Source organism: Lygodium microphyllum, chromosome 21 (assembly GCF_053477565.2).
Source record: "Lygodium microphyllum isolate KBCC chromosome 21, Lygodium_microphyllum_v1.1.10, whole genome shotgun sequence".
Lineage (NCBI taxonomy): Eukaryota > Viridiplantae > Streptophyta > Polypodiopsida > Schizaeales > Lygodiaceae > Lygodium > Lygodium microphyllum.
The window spans coordinates 103,705,856-103,714,036 of NC_141155.1; the positions used below are offsets into that span (position 1 = coordinate 103,705,856).

At 37.8% G+C, this 8,181-nt stretch overlaps 1 pseudogene; it reads left to right on the forward strand.

Moving 5' to 3' along the window:
* LOC148018375 (uncharacterized) overlaps positions 1–7,312 on the forward strand; it is a 32,910-nt pseudogene extending 25,598 nt beyond the window's left edge.
* Positions 7,313–8,181: the final 869 nt, after the last annotated feature.

The following is an 8,181-nucleotide window of genomic DNA, read 5'->3' on the forward strand; positions in this document are numbered from 1 at the left end:
AGTATAATTCTTACTTAAGTAATTAATTAACAATTACTCTCCCTCAACTCTTTGACAACCTACTGTTCCATTACCCCACCAAGCTCGCCTCCCCCCCTCTTGTCAACCACCACCGTCAATGAGTATCCCCCTCCCTCTCATTTCTAAAATTTTTCAATAATTGTATTAGAAATATCAAACCCTTACACCCCATCCCCATCTTTCTAAAAGTAGTTGACATCCATTAACCCCCCAAAATTTCAAGTTCTTTTAATATATTAATTATATTAATAAAAAATAATCCCCTTATCCTAACAACCTAGATGTATCCCCCTTAAAAAACTAACACTCTCCCCCTCCCCTTTCTTCTTCCTTTGACAACGTATTGTCCCATTATTCCCCCACTATTTTCTCAAATTGTGTGTGTGTGTGTGTGTGTGTGTGTGTGTGTGTGTGTGTGTGTGTGTGTGTGTGTGTGTGTGCACATGCATGCGCACTAAATGTCTTATAAAATACCCCTTCTGCCCATCCTGACAAGTTGACACTTATGTCCCCCCTCCATTTTTTCTAAAAACACACACACACACACACATATTATGTGTATATATAACAACCCCTATTACATTTTTGTACTCTCCCCCCCACCTCCCCTTGATTTGAATGTCAACCCCCTTTCCCAATTTTTGGTGAATAGAAATTCAAAAATTCTAATGTCTCTTCCTCTCACCCATGGATTTAAAAATCTGCAAATTCCCCTTGCGACAATACACTTCCACTCCCCTAAAAATATTATGATATTTTTTTATACATGAAATTTTCTAGTTTAGCAAAATATTAGAATTTTTTTTCTAGAGTTGACACATTAGTTCTCCCCCCCAACAAAAAATCCTCCTCTCCCCATTGCCACCATAGGACATCTCATGATTCCATGACACATGGAGGTCCCTTCAACTATAAATAGTGGGAAAATTGTGTAGAGTAAGACATGAGAGGCAGAGAATGATAGACCCATGCCACTACAAGAGGAGTGGATAAAAATAAACGTGTGAGAGCGTGAACATGAAGAGGGTGAAGACATAACTCTTTCAACTTAGCGTATCTTAAGGCAAATGGCAATGACTTCTTCTAATCCATTCTCTTCACTTATCCACCCTTTCTTTTTCTCTACCCATAATGCCTTTGAGAAAGAATCTGCACATGGTGGGGCCGTCCAATGAAGTAAGATCCTTGAAGACGTGGCCAACCCACCGAACAACACAGGGCCTTCCCCTCTGCCCTTCTTGCGACAGCTTGCACCACTGACTGCTTCCTCACAGGCTGCAATATGCATCACTGAGTGCACCCATTTGTCCTCCTTGCAAGCTACATCATCCGTCCTCCTTACGAGATTCGAAGTGCATCATCAACTATAGTCCACAACTTGTGTATTGCATGCAACCTACGACCTATGTATTGCATGCGCACTGTGAACTGCTTCATTGTATTGCCTGTAAATTCTGAACTGCATCATCGTATTACCAGCGAACTGCATCATGGCCATTGTGAGATGTCCTCCCGTCTTTCCTTCCTACGAGCTACATCATCGACTACATTCTACCATCTAATGATGCCCTGCCCTGCAAGCTAGTGTGACCTACACAATTGAGTGCCACCTCACGAGCTATGATGGGCATGACGACTTGCGAGCTGTGACCTATATCATTGAGTTTATCCTCATAGTTTACGACCTGCACCATCAAGTGCTCCCTCACATGTTGTGATATGCATTATTATGGCCATTGTGAGCTGTGACCTCTCGAGTGCTTCAACGCAAGCTGTGACCTGCATCATCATGCCCTTTGTGAGCCACAAGCTACAACATGCATCATCTTGCCCCTTTTATGAGCTATGAGCTATCAAGTATTTGCTACATCATCATGCCTGTTGTGAGCTACAAAGCAATGACCTGCATCATCATGCCCTTTGTGAGCTACAAGCTATGACACCTGCATCATCATCATCGTGCCTATTGTGAGTTGAAACTTGCGTCATCGTGCCCTTTTGTCCTTGCAACATGCAATATGCATTGTCTAGAGCTTCCCTTCACTCTTCCTGTGTGTTTTTAGGTTGCATTTCCAGCTCGCCATAAAAGTGTGAAGAAACAACAACACTTGGGAAACATTCCTAGAACTTCCACCTGCTTTACTTCTTGTCCACCACCATAGAAGGGGTGAAACACTAGTGTGAAGTGGCCATAAAGACCTAATCATCTGTGGCTTCATGATCATCACCACCATCATGAAGGAGCAACAATAGTCCTAGTTGTGCTCAACTTTCTTCTTATCCACCACCACCATAAAAGGGCTACAATAGTAAGTCTTATGCTATGCTAGTTTTTCTTCATCACTTTTGTTTCTTTTTTGCATAACAATCGTGTTTTCGAAGGCTTGAAAACTTTGAAGCTTGAAATTTGGGTTCAATAGGCTACAGTTTTTAGCAAAACCTTGAGATTTACCAAATTAGAAAAAGTCGCAATTTTTAAACCATGGAACAGTAAGTTAAAAAGGTATCACTTCTTCATGAGAAGTTAGATTATGATCCAGTGTTGGATCTCACATGTAGTTTTGTACATATACTCATGGACTACTTCCTATTCATGAAACTCTAGAACAAAATGGTAAGCTTGAGGTCATTTTGGCATCTTATAACATAAAATGAAATATAGGATTGAAACTTGAAACCAAAGGAAACTAAAACTACACTAAACATGAAAAAACCCATTTGGAATGGTCTAAAGATACATTACTAGCTTAAGCCTTCAAAAATTGTACTAATCAAGCTCACACTTGAGACTATATATCTATCGCGGCCTTCAACACCTATATATCCATCACAACCTTCCCATCATTGCCTCTACCATCATTGTATTTTTTTCCTTTCAACTTACTATGCAAGCATGTGTTGTCCACGTATATAACATATGCGCACATGATAGGAGGGACTGTTCGATTGCCATGCACCTTGTATTTGGCATATGTGTGTGATGAGGATTGATAAGGTAATCCTATCCTATCACTCACTATGTGCATATGTGTGCCCTTCATATGCATATGCATTGCAAGGAAGAGGTTGTTGATCAGCATATGCTATGTATGTCATCAGGTGGTTCTTCCTTGTCATGTATTATTTGTATGTTTGAGTTTTTGCATATATGCATTTTATCTTGTTTCTTCTAGGACATGTAGATTGGAATATGTCATCTATTCAATATGTACATGTCATGATACCCTTTTCTTGTGACAAGTGTATGTAGGGCCGAAAGGTGCTTGTCAAATAGGCACTCAGCCATGAATTCGGTAAGTGAGTGTCTTTTGATGAGCATGTCACAACAATCAACTTGGCACTGTGTCATAAACTTGACATAGAGGTGTCATTTTAATTGTGATGCCCTCCCTTCTCCCTTCTTGGATATGGATGGGCACTTGGTCGTGAATTCAACTAAATAGTGCCTTGGCTTACATATGGATGAATAAGTGATGGGCATTTGGTCGCATATTTGGCTGTACAATGTCTTGATGCACTAGTTATCTGGTATTGTTTGATGGAATGGGCATTTAGGTTGTATACTCGGCTAGAAAATGTCCTCACATGTGTAGATGTATAAAAAAGTGGTAATGTTTTTGCGTTTTTTAAATTGTTGACCTACGACTTAATGTAGTTTATGTAAAAATTTCAATGTCTAAATGGTATCATGCAATTGTATAGTTTAATCAAGGTTTACATACAAAACCAGTATAACTTAAGAGTGATGTTACACAAATTTGTTTTCAATCAAAGATCACATGTCACACTAATTTATTTGAATCAATCATAGGTGGAAATCATGTTTTTAATTGAAGATCTAATGCAATCCATGTTACATTTTCAATGTTTTTCATATACTGTGATCATGTATTTCCTTTTTAAGATTATATTACAATCGTGTATTTCAATGTTTTTCATATACTTTAATCATGTATTTCTTTTAATTGTGATTATAAGTTTTGTCAGGTTTTTGTCATGTCCATATGCAAGTGCAGGGTTTAAGCCTTTGTTTATCATGCTTATATGCTTGCCTTTCTTTATTGTGGATATTTTATGATTTATGATGGCCCTCAACATTTCCAAAGCTCTCTGTATTTGCTTGATAGAGGCCATATCATCTTACAAAGAACATCAAATATCCTTTGTTAATAGTAACGATGTTGCTTTTGTCATCTTTTGCAATCAGGAATGTGTAGCCATGTGTACAATGTTGCAGCAACAAGGGCTTTCACACTTAGTCACACTGATGTGCTTTGGGATTCATAGAAAAAATTGCATCTTTGTCACACACTGCTTGGAAATGCACCCAAGATGCTAGGAGATCTTAAAGAGTTAGCACCAACGTCTACATCAAAGGAGAAGCTAGCCTTATGGAACACAAAGTGGAGAGAGGAGGTAGCACGCTCAAAGAGGGCAAAAGACTTGTCTAGTGAAATTTCTATACCAAAGTGTCTTAAGACCACCATAGGTGCAAGTCCTAGTTTCGGTCTCACCAGGCAACAAGGTGATTTGTCAGGGACCAAGAACTATATTGTGCACATTGAGGAATCACCCATGTGCACCAAAAAATTGGCATTCCCTCTGGTGCTATTCAAGCCAGGGAGAGTTATTGGCCAAGGTGCCTTCGGACAGTGTGTTGAAGCTACCATAGAAAATATTAACTATTTTCCTTCAAATTTAGCATATTGCACCAAAATGTACAAGGGCTCCAAAAACGTTAAAATACAACAATTTCAAGTGGAGTGTGGGATGCATAAAGTTAATGCATCAATTGTGCGATGCATTGCCTTTACTTTTGAGCCCCCTTGGGCTACAATATTTTCCTTCTTCAATGGTGGTACACTAAATGATATATTGATGTGTGGTCCTTTTCGAGAATGTAAATATAGAAGAATAATCGAGTGTTTGCATAAGCCATCAATGGGATTCAGACCTGGTCTTGACATGGTGCCCAATGTAGAGGAGATGGCCAGAATTGTGGGTGTCATAAAAAATATGCCACAAATTATTCATGCATTGGTAGATGGGATGAAGATTGTGCATAGTGCTAGTGTCATCCATTCAGATTTGCATGCTAACAATATGGTATTGGACTTTACTAGAGATAGCACCCCTAGGATTGTTACCATAGATTGGGGTCTAATGCTTATTTTTGGTATGATAAGACCAGCTCTCAACTGGAAATGTGGGGGGGTAGATGATCCCATGCACATTATAGATGAGTGTAGATGGAAAGGAGTGTTGGAGAGGAAAAGAAGACCATGGATTGCACCCGAGATCTATGACCCACTATTCTAGTTCGCATATGATAATTAAGGAGTCAGATGTGTATGTAATTGGTTGGCTCATCATTTGTCTTGTTGAGTTTTGGTGCTTAGGCTAATGCTTGAGGTTACATAAGGAGCCGAGAGATGCTCCAAATAAAGAGATCATGCACCTAATAGAGTTCAATGCAAAGGACCGCATGTTGGCAAATGATAGGGCCATGTAAGTGTCATTTGCAGATCTTGATGACTTTTTGAGGACAAATTGTGGCACTGATCCTACAAAGGCACAAAGACCGCTTGTAGACTTGGCCCTATCCTAGCTCACCCTTTCTAAATAATCCACATCTTGCAATCTCTTTCTATATTTTGTAAAACATCTAATCTAGTTTTACTAGTCTCTATGACTCATGGATCCAAAGATGCCTTGAAACACATCATAAGTTTTTGTAAAGCTCTATGGAATAGGCTTGTGGTTTGTAATATGGAATACAACCTGTAATTTGTAATATATAGTGCCATCTCATGAGCACCATAATTCATCTCCATGACATCACATATAATGTAAATGCTCTACATGCTTGAGTAATATTTGTATGGATTGCTTCAAGCCATTTGACTCATATATGAAGTTTACTATTATTAATCACATCTTGATAATTAGAGTTTAGATCCACGATCTTTCCACAATGCTTTCCACTTTTTATAATTTATAAAGATAACACTTAAAAATATCATATTTTCTCGTTCAATTAAGATATGCTCCCATAACAATGTTTTAATGTTGAATGCAGGTTTTACAATTGAATAAGTGATTTTTCATTTGGATTTCATGGGAACTTTTTATAGGATTCATGTAATCTTCAATGATACTCAATAAAATCTAGGTCTTGTGAGACTAAGAAAAGATGGATCCGAACCTATCTTTGCTCAAATTTGTGAACAAATTGAAGGTGATGAGCTCATAGATGGATCTTTTACCTTCATTGAGGTCAATTATATTATTAAAAAGTGACAAGAGGAGCAGTGGACTCTAAGTGATAATATTCAAGTTTGCATCAAGAGGTGTGCTAGTGTGACGAATGAACCCCATTCTCCAAATAAGCAACAATGTTTAGAACAAGTTGTAGAGGATAAAAATGAAGCTTTAAGCAACCGCACTTCAAAAATAAAAAGTAAATTGTTAAGTCCAAGCACTCTCGAGAATTGGAAACATGAATGCAATAGAATAAGGCTAAAGTTAAAACAATCAACAATCTCAAGGGATGATAGGTTTGAATTACACAATGAAGATATCAATGGAGAATCTCGAGTTTGCATTTGGTTTAACGAATGTAACTCATTGTATGGGAAGGGCTCAATGGAAGGGAAGCATGTAGCATATACTTGTCTTTCTAACTTCACGAGGACACACATCATGTAGAATAAACGTCATGAAAAAAATTATCTTATGTTTCAAGGGCTTACAAAAGTGGATATACAATATACTATAGTTGATCAAGAGCTAGATGATGAGAAATAAATAGAGACTTCAATAGAGAAGTTACATTCTTACATGGAGAAACATGAAGGTATTATCTTTTTTCTTTGTTTGATTTCATATATGTAATTCTTTCTATTGAAAAATAGGTTGTGCATTAGATGAGGCTTTTAAATATCAAACTCATTATATAATATAACTCTACTTTTCATGTAGATTGGGATTTTGAGGTCATTGAAGCTATGCTACATGACTTCAAAGACAAAAGCTTTGCTCATGTAAGGTGCAAGTACGATGAGATGTGGCTACATTTGTGTCCTTCAAGATCTCTGACGACCTATATACAATTTTGATAGAGCATACAAAATCAATATTGCACATAAAGGCATTTTTGAAGGAGGAGGAAAAATCCAAGCCATTTCTCACAGGATTGCATGGATGTCCTTGAAAGGGTATAGTGCATGATCCAAAACAAACATCTCTGAGCAAGTTCATAGTCTCTACAAAGGCTAGAAATTCAACATAGGGTGATCCATTGGCCTCATCTCTAAATGACCATGAAGATGATGAAAATTCATTGGTAAGTTTAGACTTGTTATGTTGGGATTTATGGAGTCACATAATTGAGGTGAGCAAGAAGAGCATCAATGTGAAATCTTTATTAGATGATCAATGTAGTGGAAAACTTTGGTTTTCAAAGCCTTTTACTAGGGAAAATCTGAATTATGGAAATACATGCTTTCAAATAGATGGTTGCTTTCATCACATTGATTGTCCACATATTTCAAATAGTGGGCAACCATTCACAAACTTCTCTTATGCTCATTGCAAAGGTATATCTAAGCTTTGTGACTTTAGGATGAGAGTATATAGGGAGAACTTAGCCCAAGAGAAGAGAGGGGATAGGGGAACCAGATCTGGAAGAAGAGTAGATTATCTCACTAAACAGGAGCTCAAACAAACAACACCAAAAAGCATATAAGATAACTTTCTTTTAAACTATGCAAGCATAAGATTTGACTTGCAGCTCTTTCAGTGAAAATAAGGAGCTTACATGAAGCCAACATGGAGTCTCTTAATCGAAGAGATGTAAAGAGATTTTGTAACAATATAATAGAAGCCCATAGATTGGGAAAATTTGGTGGAAAACCTGCTCTATGGGTCTTCTTGCAAGACATAGCTACAAATATGTTACGATCAAAGGGAGACCAGCGATATAGTGTAAATATCAAAGCTTTGTTTGAGGTTGCAAAGATGTGGAGTGGACCAAGGTTGCATGATTTCCTCACTACTAACCTCAATGGCCCTTCACTCTCAACGACAAAGAGAGCCCATAGACAAGCCACCCACTTCATACATCATATACATGGATATATTTTTGACACCATTGTTGAA